Source organism: Cimex lectularius, unplaced genomic scaffold (genome assembly GCF_000648675.2).
Source record: "Cimex lectularius strain Harlan isolate CLEC.00 unplaced genomic scaffold, Clec_2.1 scaffold34, whole genome shotgun sequence".
Classification (NCBI taxonomy): Eukaryota; Metazoa; Arthropoda; class Insecta; order Hemiptera; family Cimicidae; genus Cimex; species Cimex lectularius.
This window is the reverse complement of record NW_019392635.1, coordinates 1,177,315-1,193,028: the sequence shown is the minus strand read 5'-3', so window position 1 is coordinate 1,193,028 and position 15,714 is coordinate 1,177,315. Positions and strand designations below refer to the sequence as shown.

Below are 15,714 nucleotides of genomic sequence, written 5' to 3'. Positions count from 1 at the left end.
CACTCTCCTCTCTCTAACTACAGTTAAATATGAAAAATAAATGTAAATCGAGGAAGTAAATATATAAACTTCTCAAAAATGAATAGCGATGTTTACAATTTTTTCCTATTTTATTTATTTTAATTAAATTAACCGATATATTCTCCCCAGTTAACAAATGTTAATTCTCATTTTTAATAACGGATTTACTTAAGATTAGTAAATATAAAGATTACTCATTTTTTTCCAATTAATTAATCTTTTTATGTAAGGTATTGGTTGAAATGAAAAAGTTATTGTCACGAGCGGGATTCGAACCCACGACCTTAGGCTAAATACGCGGCTGCTTTACCCCTTGAGATATCATGACTTCCATCCACTCGGACACTAACTCCCCATCTCAACCTACCATTCGAATTTTGGAAAATGGCAAAAAGGAGAAAAACTTCGTTATAAATTAAAACCTTTTATTTGTTAGTTTTCAAAATCAAGGTATTATTACTTATGACTATGTACTTACTATCGATTATCTCTCGCTTTTTCTCATTCTCGTTTTTTTTTATTGAATTGACTGGTTTTTGATTGTTTGATTCTCTCTCTTTCTCTCCCTTTTCTTTGCATCAAATATTTGATTATCATTTCATCTATCCTGATTTGTACTTTGATAACATTTCTTTGTTCTTTAGTTCTCTCTTTCTATTAATTGTAAAATTTTCTCGTTTTATTGTTAGAGAATTCTTTGCAGCTTAAATTTGCGAGATTTTTAAATAAAACAAAACATTCATTCATTCTCTCTCTCACTCTCTCTCTTGTTTTAAAAAAATGGTTCAAGGATCAAGGTCTTATTACTTATTAATACTTGCTATTGATAATCTCTCGCTTTTTCTTATTCTTGTTCTCTCTCTCTCTCTCTCTCTCACTAACTCTCTCTCTTTCTCTCTCTCACTCACTCTCTCACTCTCTCTCTCTCACTAACTCTCTCTCTCTCTCTCTCTCTCTCTTTTTCTCTTCCTTTCCCGTTTCTTTTCATGAAATACTTAATTATCATTTCATCTATACTCATTTGTACTTTTTTTTACATTTCTTCGTTTTTTAGTTCTTACTTTCTCTTAATTGTAACATTTTCTCGTTAACTGTTAAAGAGGTGTTTGGAACTTAAATTTGCGGGGTTGTTTAAATAAAATATTCATTAATTAATTCATTCTCTCTCTCTCTCTCTCTCTCTCTCTCTCTCACACACACACACACACACACACACTCTAATATTTGATTATCATCTCATCTGTACTCATTGTACTTTTTTAAACATTTCTTAGGTTTTTCGCTCTCACTTTCTCTTAATTTTAAGATTTTTTCGTTTTCTTGTTAGAGATTTCTTTGCAGCTTAAATTTGCGAGATTTTTAAGTAAAACAAACATTCATTCATTCATTCTCTCTATCTCTCTCTCTTCTCTCTCTCCTTCCCTTCCCTTCCTATTCCTTCTTTTTCTAATATAAGTAAGATAAACGAAAGTACAGCAAAATTAGAGAAAGTTTTTATCTTTACATGTAAATATAACAAGATTTCTTTTTTTATCACTAGAACGCCCTAAGTTTGCTTTTAAATTTAAAGATAATAAGATAACAATAAAACCTCTAACATCTGTGTAACGGAATGAATGTAAATTGACAGTGACTTTACAACTATGCTAACATAACATAAGTTAATAATCTGCAGAGGGGTTTTATCTTAATCGTTCATTAAGTTTAATTATAAGTTAGATAAGTAGGAACAAATATCATAACTTGCCGATATCAATTCATCCTTTTACATTGAACATAATTAAACAGAAAGCATTTGAGCATATTGCGGTTACAATTAAGGGGTTTGGCGCGGCAAAGGATTGAGAAATGTTCCGCGTTGTCAAAGGTCGTCTCAGGTCCGTGAGCATCGAAGATAAGAAACCGGTAAGACCTTTAACCCTTCCGTTCTTAACTTTACTGACAGATAGGGCCGGCATATGACGGCTAGATCTATACGAACGTCCACCTCTTTCTCAGAGCAACTCTTTAGGAAAAAAAACCCGCAGACTTTTTGTCCATATTGACACTGGGTTAGAGGACAAAGCGAGGAGGTATAGAGCTCCGCGTAGTATTACTAATGGTGCTGAGACCCCTCTGCCTCCCTCGTCCAGAGGAGGGCATTGTTGTCAAACAACCCTTGGCCCTAGGCCAGCCTTAGCCTGCGAAATTCGAATAAATCATCCTTATTTGTCCGAAGCAGAAAGCCATTTCCCAAGGCACTTTCTTTCTGCCCTGCCGCCGCCCGTCGTCTTAAAGGATTTACCCTCTCCGTCCAAGAGGAGCAGGTCCCACTTTTTGATTAAAGTAATTAAACAGTTGTAGATTCACCGTTTAAGCTCATTCTTTAATCGTTCAAAACCGGCCTGACGTTTTTCTCTCTTCTGACAAATCAGCTCTGAGGTTTTATTCAGGCGTGAGGCCAAGCCTGTCTCTTATTAATTACTTTCTTATTAATGACTTCCTCGGAGGTTAAATGATTATGCTTAGAAAATATATAAGAGGAACATTTGAGAAGGATATTTTTTAAGCAAAAAAAACATATTTCAAATAGCTCAACTACTTGTTTTAAAAGATGTAATCAGAAAAATGAGATTTAAAGTATTAATTTTTATTGTAATGGTACCATTGATTTATATTCAGAATCTTCCATAAATCCATACAGGGTACAAACATTGTTTACAAAACCATCGTGAAAATACTATTTTTGTATAACTAATTATTTGATTAACTAGTTAATAAATAATTGTATAAAGATTAACTATATTGAACAATTAGAATAAGAATATTTAAAACTAGAAGCAGCATAATTCGTGTCTTCCTTGAAAGCTCGAGAATTCCCTCCAAAACAAAAGCTTAAGAAATGCCAAATCGTGAAGCCAGAAGATAGTAGTTGCCGCGGAGAAGAAAGTCCTCCGTAGAGACCTGTGGGGAGGTGTGCAAAACGAGAGTGCTACCAAAAGGGTAGTGAACTGGTCACTGGTTGACACGAGTGTGGATTAGTTAGAAGGCATAAGTTAGAAGTTGGATTTTGAATGCAACAGTTGTTACCTGCCATTGGTCAGTTCGTCACGAGTCAGTTACATTTTAGAGTTTGCTCCTGGTCAGTGGCCAGCGATGAGTTAGTAGTTGGATTTTGACAGTGACAGTTGTTGGCTGCCACTGGTCAGTTGGTCACGATTCAATTACAGTTTAGCGTTAGCTCCTGGTCAGTGGCCAGCGATGAATTAGTAGTTGGATATTGACTGCGATAGTTCTTGGCTGTCACTGGTCAGTTGGTCACGAGTCAGTTACATTTTAGAGTTTGCTCCTGGTCAGTGGCCAGCGATGAATTAGTAGTTGGATTTTGACAGCGATATTTCTTGGCTGCCGCTGGTCAGTTGGTGACGATTCAGTTTCATTTTAGAGTTAGTCACTGGTCAGTGGCCAGCGATGAGTTAGTAGTTGGATATTGACTGCGATAGTTCTTGGCTGCCATTGGTCAGTTGGTTACGAGTCAGTTACAGTTTAGGGTTAGTCACTGGACAGTGGCCAGCGATGAGTTAGAAGTTAGATTTGGAATGCAACAGTTGTTAGTAGCAAAAATGGAGACGAGTGGGACAGACCTTTGTTAGATTTTTATGGAGAAAGCGAGCTTTGGTTGATGAGTGGCTGGCATCGGCTTTGATAACTCCATGGAGATTTTCAGCAGTTAATAAACGATGTTTTGGATTTGAAAAGCTGGATTAATTTATTATCGCCCCTATGATGGATTCGGAGAAAAAGCCAATTCTGGCACGATCGACTCTACGAAATATCCATCCCTTTGTTTGTCTCTCATCTGCCATTCTCATTCTGCGACATAAATTATCGTGCATTGGTTCAAGAAAAGGACAAGTGTCAATTTACCAACTGCTGTTTATAAATAGGGTACATATTTTCTTGTTGTTTGATTCCTGATTACCTAGTCTTGTAATTTCTGGTATTTGCCGCCAGACGAGTTTTGGCTTTTTACTACCTCCAGATTTTTCATTTAATCGGATTTTTACTTTCTCCTCAGCTGAAAAGAATGTGACTATGTTAAATATTTATTTTTAAACGGTTTTTTACTCACTTTGCTTTTCTGGTTATCGCTTTAAGTATGTCAGACGAGTAGCATTACTTTATTATTAACCACTGGAATTGGCAGATTGAATAAAAATGTATGCATATTATCTTTTCTTCGCGAGGTTCCTGCCGTTTCTTTCATATCAACATGGCCTACCAATCCTCGTTTATTTAAACTGCTAACAGGTTTTGTCATTTCTCATTTTTACTGGTGGTTATGTACACTCAAGTTTTAATTATTTATTTCTAAAATGAAAAATCACGAACGTCTGAGACCCGAAAAATGAGGTAGTTGAACCCGGATGATCGGAATGACCACGCTACAAACTCCATGATCTTCCAATATAACTTATTTCGTCAACTCTTGAGAAGCTTTAATAAACATTTAATCCTACTTTACTTATTTCAACTTTAGCAAGCATTTTACTTAAAGACCACCTACTTGGAGATTAGGAGTAGGGATAGGGATAGAAGAGGCGGCCACAAAGCCTACTGCACCTCGACCTGAATAGATCTATTATGCTCCCCCCTTTTTTAATAGCTCACTTGCCAGGTTGGCTTATTAACCAGCCTCCATAACTTTGCCAGCGGCTCCTTGGTATAGGACTTGCTTGTGGTTTTTCTTGTCCTAGCAGCAAGAACCTATACCTACAAAGACCTTCTCAGAAACATAAAATGTGTTCTGCGGTCTCTTCCTCTTCTTGGCAGTATCTGCACAGTGTTTCTTCTGTCTATACTATCCGGTGCATGTGCTTTCTTAAGTGGCAGTGCCCTGTCAGGAGTCCAACCAAATCCTGGTTTGGTGCGGTTGCCTTCCAGATTTCTTTTGTAAGTTTTGCTGGTGGTACTTCTATGAATCTCTTCTCGTGCCCCACACCTGTGGTTCCACCAGGTTTTGGACTCATTACGGATCCATTTTAAAATGTATCCTCTTTTTAGCTACTATGCCCAGTAGGGTTCAGCGCCCAGAGAGTCCATGTTGGCTCCTTTTTGGTCAACAGATTAACCTTTCGTTGCCTCTGTGCCCCGAATGTCCAGGGACCCATGGTCAGGTCATTAGTGTCGCTGACTTTCGTCAGTGCCTCCATGCAGTTCCAAACTTGACGATTATTTGCATATATTCTTTATAGGTACCAAAAACAATTTCTGCTTTTATTATTTTGGCATTGTAACAAATGAGGTAATGGCTATAACTAACGACCGGATTGTTGTAATAATACATAATTAGTAAAAGGACATACATAGCTTTAAAAAAAAAGAAGGATTTTATTGGACGCCAATGTGAAAAACTCAAAAATGTTCAAATATCTGGAAAAAGAAAAATTTAATAAAAAAGATTAATATGTACAAAATATTGAATGTTCCATGGAGGCTGGGAACAGAAAGAGGTTACGCATAGGTCATACTAGGCTTACACATGGGCAAGTGGCAAGAAAGAGAACGCGCCGGTGCAAATACGTGTCGAAGGATTAAGCGTTGAGCATATTTTACAATGCAGAAAACCAGAATCCTGCAGAATGACCGACGGATTTCCTGCGAATGTCGGTGACAAACATGCGCAAAAAAAGAAGAAATTTCAGTTTAAAGTGCCGAGGGCAGGAGTTGTTTGTAGGCCCATAAAAAATACATGCATATACAGAAGTACAAAATATTGTTTGAAAAAATTAATGGTTAAATATTTTATGTTTCATTTCGCAATTTGTTCTTAAGATGTTCTTTAACAAAGAAAAACAGTTATCGATATTTATAGACGGCGATAGAGAAAGTTTTCTAGGTTATTACTTAGTACAAATCCAATGTTCCTGAATGGCACCATCACCAGTTAATTTTTTTTAAGCAGATCCAGTAAGAATCATTAAACTTTATGTGAAATCTAGATAAAAACAGAGCCATTTGTCCTAAAATAGAAGCAAGAGATAAAATTAGATATTTTTTGAGCAAGGTTTTGTTTCCGAGAGTAGAACACAAACAATTTTTAATTAAATATATAAAAATTTGAACCTAGTCATTTACAGTGAAAATATTACCGTATATAATATTTATTATTTTTATACATTTAACTTTCCAAAACAAAAAATAAAAAACGAAATCTGGAATTAGTTCCATCGTAAATAGGTAAATAAATACCGAATCAATGCAATTAAGCTCAAAAGTCCAAAATGTACAATTTTTTTAAAAGTTCATTTAGTTAGGTCATCTTTTGGATACCGGGTTTAAATCATTGTCACAAAATGTGCAATAACATAGAAATCTGATGTGATCATGCCAATGTTTGGAAAGGACAGTACAAGGTCTGTCCTTGTCTTTCCAATCAAGTTTATGTTGCTTTATCCTCTACAAATATTGTTTGTCTAGCAGAAATATGCTTTTGCAACATTATAACTACTTATACAATATATTAGGTTTGCTCTCTTTCTTTATTATCCTCAGCAATTTACAGTTCGTTGATTATCATTCCTGAGATATCTTGTGTTACTTGGTTTGACTTTGAAGCTTTTTAAAAAATGTAACGACCGGGCTGAAAATAGGATTTAATCATGCGAAAGTTATGTAATTAACTGATTATACTATTGAATTTTACGTACCTCAATCAGTTTTCATTCTTTCTTCGAACCCTAACTCAAATCTTGACCTCTCCCACATTTTTTAACTTATCAAAAATTTTGATTTATTTTTTCAAATGCGGTTTTGTAGATGCGGGGAATCGGCGAATATAGGCGCGGAGGCTGCAAAAAGCTGATAATAAAGCTTTATTCCAAGTGATCATCCCACTTTTGCGTTAAGGCGGTCTCCCTTTTACAACCACTAACTTGCCTCCTCTGGCGGCCCGTAAAGCGCAAAGTTTTTACATTGAGATGCTTAACCCCTCCCGTCGGTTTTTACCGCCCTAAAGGGTGGAAAATGAGGTTGACGGCCCACGGTTTTTTAATGGCGTCGCGTAAAACGCAAGCGGTGTTAATTCTCACTTTTGACGCGCCCTTGTCTACCCCCTTGTCAACGTCGGAAATCGTAAAACTAAAAGCACTATTACTGTTGCGAACATAAGCATGTAAATAAATCATAAAACATAAGGGTGACCAAAAATAAATAAATTCGAAATAAAAAGTCAGTAAATTGCACAACCTTCTGTCATGCCAGTTAAAATCATACCCATGTCTTACTTATTAACAATAACCAATTAGTAAATTATTGTTTCTTCACTGTCGATGACTTAATATGAGTTCCTTAACGCAAATTTCACACTAAATCATGTGATTCTGATTGATATATGGCATGTGTTCTTAAAGTGTTTAGCTTAACAACCTGTGTAAAAAACGCAAACAAAATAAAAACCAGAAGACACAAACCTGGAACTGAAGATGAGCAAAATGCGTCTGACTGACCATATCGGCACTGTAGACCAAAGATGATCGACCGGTAGCCAAAATAGAGAACTCGTTTTGGTAACAAGTCTAAAAATGCAGCATCGGTTTATGTAAAACGTTCAGTATATCAAAATCCAAAGCATACAATAGGAATATTTTATAGATGTAAGTAAACCTTTCGCTGAATATGATGATCAAAAAGTGTTGGTAGGCAAACCATGATGATTATGGGATAGGGATAGAAGAGGCGGCCACAAGGCCTACTGCACCTCGACCTGAATAGATCTATTATGCTCCCCCCTTTTTTTTATAGCTCACTGGCCAGGTTGGCTTATTAACCAGTCTCCATAACTTTGCCAGCGGCTCCTTGGTATAGGACTTGCTTGTGGTTTTTCTTGTCCTAGCAGCAAGAACCTATACCTACAAAGACCTTCTCAGAAACATAAAATGTGTTCTGCGGTCTCTTCTTCTTCTTGGCAGTATCTGCACAGTGTTTCTTCTGTCTGTACACCTATCCGGTGTATGTGCTTTCTTAAGTGGCAGTGCTCTGTCAGGAGTCCAACCAGAATCCTGGTTTGGTGCGATTGCCTTCTAATTTTTTAAGTTTTGCGGATGGTCCTTCTATGAATCTCTTCTCGTTCCTCATACCTGTGGTTCCACCAGGTTTTGGACTCATTAAGGATCCATTTTAAGATGTATGATCTATCTATGTATCCTCTTTTGTTGGCAGACTGCTAGGTCGCCGTAGGGTTCTGGGCCAAGAGAGTCCATGTTGGCTCCCTTTTTGGCTAGCATGTCGACCTTTTCGTTGCCTCTATGCCCATTATCCAGGGGCCAAACAAAATATAGCTACATATGACACATAGTGAACTGACAAGTGCTACATAACAGGATACTTTTTGCATATCACTTCTGTAATCTGTTCGCCATAGTGAATTAGTCCAAGGGTACCTAGCTTTCTGGGCGGTCCCGTTTCTGCAATCTTATTTAGTGAAGATCACGAAGTGTGGACACACGTCTGCCAGACTGACCCAGCGAGGACAGGAAGACCAATAAGGAGAAATCTCGCAATTTATCTATTTATTCCGACCACGAAAATGACAAAATGGCTATTTATTTATCTATAATTACCCAGTTATAAACTAGGGAGGTTGGCTGCAATATAATATGTACATAAAGCAAACAAAATAAGACACAGAAGCAAATGTAACATTACATTCAATTTGAACTAAGGGTACATATGTACAATAAAGTAGAGAAAGAAAAAATGTAACCAATAAATCAAATAACATTTTACTTCTCAGTCGAACATCTCAGGAATACATAAAAATGTCATTTTATGTAAGGTTTTGGTTGAAATGAAAAAGCTAGTGCCACGAGCGGGATTCGAACCCACGACCCTAAGCTCAAGTGGTAGAGCAGCGGCGTATTTAGCCGAAGGTCGTGGCACTAGCTTTTTCATTTCAACCAAAACCTTACATAAAAAGATTAATTAATTGAAAGAAGTAATTTGGTCAATAGACCACTAAATATAATGGATTCAACAAAAATGTCATTTGTTTTGTTTTTCACGTCAGCAGAATTTAAGTCTAGTAGTTATGTCTAGTATTATCTATTCTAAATTTGAATGTAAGTAATATTTCGATAAATATTTTGATTTGACAAAAGTCAAAACAGGGTAACTAATTAAAAATTGTATTAGGTGTTTATTAATTAAATGAAATTTCTTTCTGTTAAAATTAATACTGCGAATATTTGTTTGCTAACCGAAGTTGTGCAATGAGACTTAATTTGTTAATGTGAATATTAGTATTTATATGCGACTCATTCAAATTAAAGTTAAATATAGAACGATAATATCGAGTTTTCAGTACAGACACATTTAGACGGTTAAAATTATTTTACATGATTCAACCAAATGTTCATATTTAATTTTTAACTAATTTCAACTCTTAAGCCTTGAAAATATTTTCGTATAAGCAAAAGATAATTTGTGAGTTCTCTCATCTCAAAAACATTTTATTATTATTTATTAACTCAAACAAATTTAGATACATTGCTAGGTCATGTTTATAATCCGGGATTGTCAAAATTGTTTGCCTCCAGCCAAGCATTCTTTAAAAAAAAGGAACACACTTGTAAATAAAAATAATTTTTTATATGCTAGAGAATATTTAGTTAATTAGAAAAAACAAACTGAAGAACTGGACAAAGCAATAAAAGTTTAAGAGTCTCAGAATTTTACCCCATAACGGCACAAAAGAAAAATGTAATAAATATTTACTTCAGTAAATAAATTTTTTTTCCAGCGGAACGCCTAGGTTTTGTGAATAATATAACCACTGTTTCGTTTGTATTAACCGTTAAAAACTTAACTGCAAAATATTTATTAAATAAATTTGAGTTTACTTAAGATTCGTTCTTAGAAAGTGATAGTATTACAGGTCTTCAGCGAACATTGATAAATGTAAATCTTTGTATTTACATAATGGTAATCCGATAAAGTTAGTGAAAACTTGAAAACAGTACAGGAAAAATAAAAAGGGCCTTAAAACTTGGCCCTGTAATACGTTTCAAATACACGAATTTTTTGAAAAGAACTCTCCATCTACAAACATAAAAAATTAAAATTATTGAATTTTAATATAAAATGATTATAGATAACAGTTTTGAAGTTCCGAAAAACTCCAGTGCAAAGTCGGCTATTTGAGCGTTTTTTTTCTCTTCAAATGCTTGGTTGGTAAACTTTCTTATTTTCATATAAAAATGTCATTTTTAGAGTAAGGAATGATACACAGATACAAAGAGGCAACATGGGTACATTACATACAAACAATAATAACTTTTTTAAGCATTCAGCCATTTTGGAAAGTAGAAATTCGTAAATCACTAAAACATATTATTTCGTAATTGATACCGTTCATCATGCGATTGAAAACTGTCCACTTCCCTGAAAACATTATTTTCGCGTGGTTGGTTTATCTGATGGAGGAGATTGTACCAATTATTGGATTATTGTTAGATCATATCACGTAAAACGAAATACGAGATTAGATCTAATTTCCAATCTAATTGTTTTGTGAAAAAAAAACCACTTCACCATAAACTGAGCCAAATTATCAGCCAGTCTATGAAAAATTAATAATATCAGAAAGCGATTTGAAAGTCGAAAGAAAAACTAAAGGCTAAACTTATTTCTCAGAACAGAGGGGTAAAATGAAAATTCGTATAAACAGAGCTTCAGTGAATATGACAAAATTTAAATTATATAGTTTTAAGAAAAAAGGATAACAATAAGTATAAATACATTATAAGCAGTTTCCACAAACCCAACGACGACTATTGGCAAAATAAGTTTGAAAAAAATACCGGGAGAATAGTTTAATAAACTTATTGAAGAAGTGATTCAAATGAGCTTTAAAGAAGAAAATGTTGATTGTGAACGAAGAAGACTAGGAAGAGAAAAAGCCAAGGGAAAAGTAAGTCCTCTAATTAGGACTTAAATTCAGACATAAGAAACTATTGAAAACGCTTATAAACTCAAAAATACATATTGAATAGGATTTTTTAGTTTAAAAAACAAGGAAAAGAAATTAAAAGAGAAATGTCTGGTCAACAGAGCAATGAACAATAGAAAAAAAAGAATCAAACGCTAAATAATAATTATGACAATAAAAAAATTGTACTTTAAAATTATTTGATTAAAATAAAACATAACTCGAACAAAAATTGATGCGATTATTTTAGCACTCGTAATGTGTAACAATTTAACACAAAACCCATTATATTTTGTGGTCCGATTGATCAAATAACTTCTTTCTATTAATTAATCTTTATATAAGCTATTGGTTGAAATGAAAAAGTTAGTGTCACGAGCGGGATTCGAACCCGCGACCTTCGGCTAACACAATTCCCTCACCCGTTTTCTAGGCTGTTCTATTTTATTCCCCTCCCCACTGTTGATTTTTTACTGTCTCACACTTATTTCTCTTTCTTTCTTATTTTCTTTCTCTTTCCCTCTCCTTTACTTCTTTCTCTCCATCTCTCTCTCTTTCTTTCTTTCTAGCCCACTCATTTCTTATTTTTATTATTTTATTATTCTTATTGATTATTTTTCTTTCACCCTCTCCTTTCTCTCGCTCTCTACTTTTATTTTTCTAACATTCTCTTTTTATTTTCTTATTAGTTTATTTATTTTTCGCTCTTCCTTTGTTTAATAATTTTTTCTCACTACTTTTTTATTTTTAGCAATTAATTCCTTATCTTTTCAGCTTTCTCAATCTTTTCTTTTCTTTTCTTCTAATTACCTTACTTTTCTCTCATTACATCTCTCATTCTCCCTATCTATTTTCCCTATCTTTCTTTTTCCATTTCTTACCCACTTTATTTCTTTTTCTCTATCACTCTTATTTTCCTTTCCTATTACGTCTTCCCCCTTTATTTATTTTTCCTTTTACCTCTTATTAACAATATGCAAAGTTTTCCTTTTGTTTTTTCTTTCTTTACATTTAATTCCTTCGTTTTTCATTTTCTACTATTCTATTTATTTTAATTTTCCCTCTTTTTTATCCACCTTTCTTTCTATTTTTCTTTCTCCTTCACTCTTATTACTTTTCACTCTTTCTTTTGTTCTACTTTTATACCTCTTCTTCCCCTTTACTTCTCTCTCTCTCTCTCTCTCTCTCTCTCTCTCTCTCTTTCTCTCTCTATCTCTATCAATCTATCTAACTATCTAACTATCTATTTATCTGTCCCTATCTCTATCTATCTCACTCTTTTACTCTCGGTTATTTACATCGGTTACATATACGTAATTAAATTGAAACCTGACAAGCTTAAAATTTTTTTTTTCCAATGTAGATGATGGATGTTATTATTAAGGGTGTGTTACACTTTCATCTATATTGTGAACCGTGGATAACCCAACTAAATGAAAATTTTCCCATACATTGGTTAGAAAAATTGAAAGTTCTTATAATCCGCTGAAAGTTACGTTTGCTATTAACAGACGTTTCCCCATTTCCTGGAGAGGAAAATACATTCGTCCGTAAATAATCGAAAAAGAAGAGAGTCGGATAAACGGAATACTTTTTTAGACAGGCAATCTTTTGATTTCTTATCGTAGACAGCACGCGAGGAAGCTCGCTCCTATCGCCCGGCTTAAAGGAAATCGTCATTTTACTGACAAAATGCCACTCACTGCACACTACATGCGGAAAATATTCTCCGAGACTTTCAATTAATTAATCTTTGTATGTAAGGTTTTGGTCGAAATGAAAAAGTTAGTGCCACGAGCGGGATTCGAACCTACGACCTTCGGCTAAATACGCCGCTGCTCTACCACTTAAGCTGTAGTGATATCGTAGAGCAGTACCTTATTTAGCCGAAGGTCGTGGGTTCGAATCCCGCTCGTGGCACTAACTTTTTCATTTCGACCAAAACCTTACATAAAAAGATTAATTAATTAAAAGAAGTAATTTGGTCAATCGACCACTAAATATAATGGATTCTCCGAAACGTTTAACGACTACTAGGTTGAGAATTTAATCGGTCGACGATGAAAATCAAAAAAGGTTTTAAGATTTTAGTGTTTATGTAGGGTTCCAATCATCGTAGAGGTCATTAGACGGGTGAAAAAAGACTAAATTCTGGGTTCACCGAGCTTTCGGCACCTTATAGTGCAATCTCATCAGGGCTTTCCCAAGTATGAAGAAAACGATTAACATGAAAAACTATTGTTCAAGTGTTTTGGGTTTAAGACTATGTTGCACATGGCCAGCATAATACATTTTGACAGGGAAAACAGACATCTCGCTAAAAATCCATATGACTAAAGGTCCATTAGGATTTTTCTCTCCGTTTTTTTTATTCTGGCTAGCAATTTCTTTCAAGTACTTTTGTGATCACAGAGAATCTTTACAAAAATTGTTTGTTTTTTATATATTTAAAACTAAATTACAGCAATTTACAGAAATTATGTAAAAAAAAGGGTTAAAATTAACGAGAGAGAGAGAGAGAGATAGAGAGAGAGAGAGAACGACGAACCCCGTCTCCTCCGTTTGGACTGCTATCTCGATTTTTAGCGAGATATCTGTTTTCACCGTCAAAATGTATTATGCTGGCCATGTGCTCCATAGCCTTAAACCCAAAACACTAGTATGATGTTTTCCATGTTGATTGTTTTTTTCATCTTTGGGAAATCCCTGATGATGGAACTATAAGGTGCCGAAAGCTCGGTGAACCCAGCATTTAGTCTTTTTTCACCCGTCGAATGACCTCTACGAAGAACCTTACATAGGTCTGCAGGTCGATCAACGAATATCAAATTTTATTGTGTTTTTTTAAAATAAGTAAATGGTGAAATGAATTTTTCAACACTTTACGCATTATCAATTTAATATGTTAATTTATTAGAAATTTGCAAGGAAGGATTTCAAGGAGTAAACATTGACAAGGTGTCAGGGCCATTCTCTGGAGCACAGCCAGCAGTTTTTCTCACTTGAACCACCTTTCGACCCCTTGAACGAAAAAGAATTATTGAAGACCGAAAATGAGAACGAAATTATTGATGTGTACAATTTAAATAATACATAAATTTCTCGATATAAGAGGCTCTTGTAAACAGGCCAAAACAAATTATATGATTTTTAACTATAAAAAGAATATGTAACAATTTATTTAATATTAACTGTAAATTAAGATTCTTTTTTCGTATTCGCATGTTTATTTAATATTGTAGTTTTGTGTAGAATGTCTGATGATCGTGTTGTTCTCTTGTTCGCAGTTTTGTTTCTGTGTCTGGAGACATCTTGGGTTCGGCACATGCGTGGCTCGATCTTCAGGTTCTAACACACCTTCCTGTTGGTCGGCCGACCAATTAAGTGAGTACCAGTACTTCTCGTCGTTCTTTTGATTTACAATTGTGAAAACAACGCGTGGAAGTCGGAAATCGGAAATCAATCCTCTCTAGCCTTTAATCGTCTGCCCTTTGAGCAATTTAAAACATTCAATCTCTGAAGCAATCAGAAATTAATGAACTCGTTAAATTTTTATGTATGAATTTAGAGGGAAAAAGCCTGCTGGGTTTGGTAGACGTTTCCTCATTTGTTCTGATAAGGAGTTGTTTACAATTATAATAATAATAAATAATTAATCAGTTGTAGTTTTGGTTGTTGAATTACAGGTAAACAAATAGAGAAAACTGATTATAATTAAGAAGTTTTTGGCGAATATAGTTGACAACAGCTATATTTGACAAAAACGTTCTTAATTATTAAATTCGTTAGAGTTTGTGATCCGATCGACCGAATAACTTTTTTGAATTAATTAATCTTTAAGTATTGGTTGAGATAAAAAAGTCAGTATCACGAACGGGATTCGAACCCACGACCTTCGGCTAAATACGCCGTTGCTCTACCATTTGAGCTATCGTGACTTCGATCCATTTGGACACCAACTTCTCATCTCAACCTCTCGATTCTCGGTGACAAAATCTTTATGTAAGGTATTGGTTGAAATGAAAAAGTCAGTGTCACGAGCGGGATTCGAACCCACGACCTTCGGCTAAATACGCCGCTTCTATAACCACTTGGGCTATCAATTTCCATCCACCGGACACCAACTTCCCTTCTGAAATAAGGATCTTTCCAATCCCGAAATAAAACGAAGTATATCTTCACTAAAGCTCTCCGTGGCTATTTCATTTGCCGCCGAGAATCGAATCCTGATTACACGACATTAGAAAAATGGCAAAAAGGAGGGAAAATTCGAAAGGTAGAAATGATAAATGATGGAGTGAGTGTGGTGTTCAATCCTTTTAAAAATATAGTTCCTACTCACAGTAAGTCGTTTTGCAACGATCCGGATTTCAAGCCTTTTAGCTCATCATCAGGTTGAAGGACTTCTACAACCACGTCTCTCGACATGAATTGCCAAAATGAACCGCTGATACCTCCGCCAACGCGACATTCCAATTAGCAGCTGATTTTTTTAATGGCGCTCAATTTGAACGTGCGAAACGCGGAAATTATAACACAAATAAATATTATACTAGTAAATACTTAATATTATTAAATTACTATAAAAATAATAATAACAACCGCAAAAAGCGGGGTTTACCAACTCAATTGTAATGATTGTGATATTAAATATATAGGACAAAGCGGTTGTAGACGTCCTTCAACCTGATGATGAGCTAAAAGGCTCGAAATCCGGATCGTTGCAA

General features: G+C 34.9%; 1 protein-coding gene across 3 annotated transcripts in view; it reads left to right on the top strand.

Moving 5' to 3' along the window:
• The window catches only part of LOC106661879 (glutamate-gated chloride channel), a 185,290-nt gene that overhangs the window by 61,189 nt on the left and 108,387 nt on the right, over positions 1–15,714 (top strand). For all 3 annotated transcript variants that reach the window (XM_014385611.2, XM_014385610.2, XM_014385606.2), the window contains exon 2: positions 14,275–14,371. The gene's annotated coding sequence lies outside the window, so the exon portion shown is untranslated. The remainder of the gene's footprint in view (positions 1–14,274; positions 14,372–15,714) is intronic.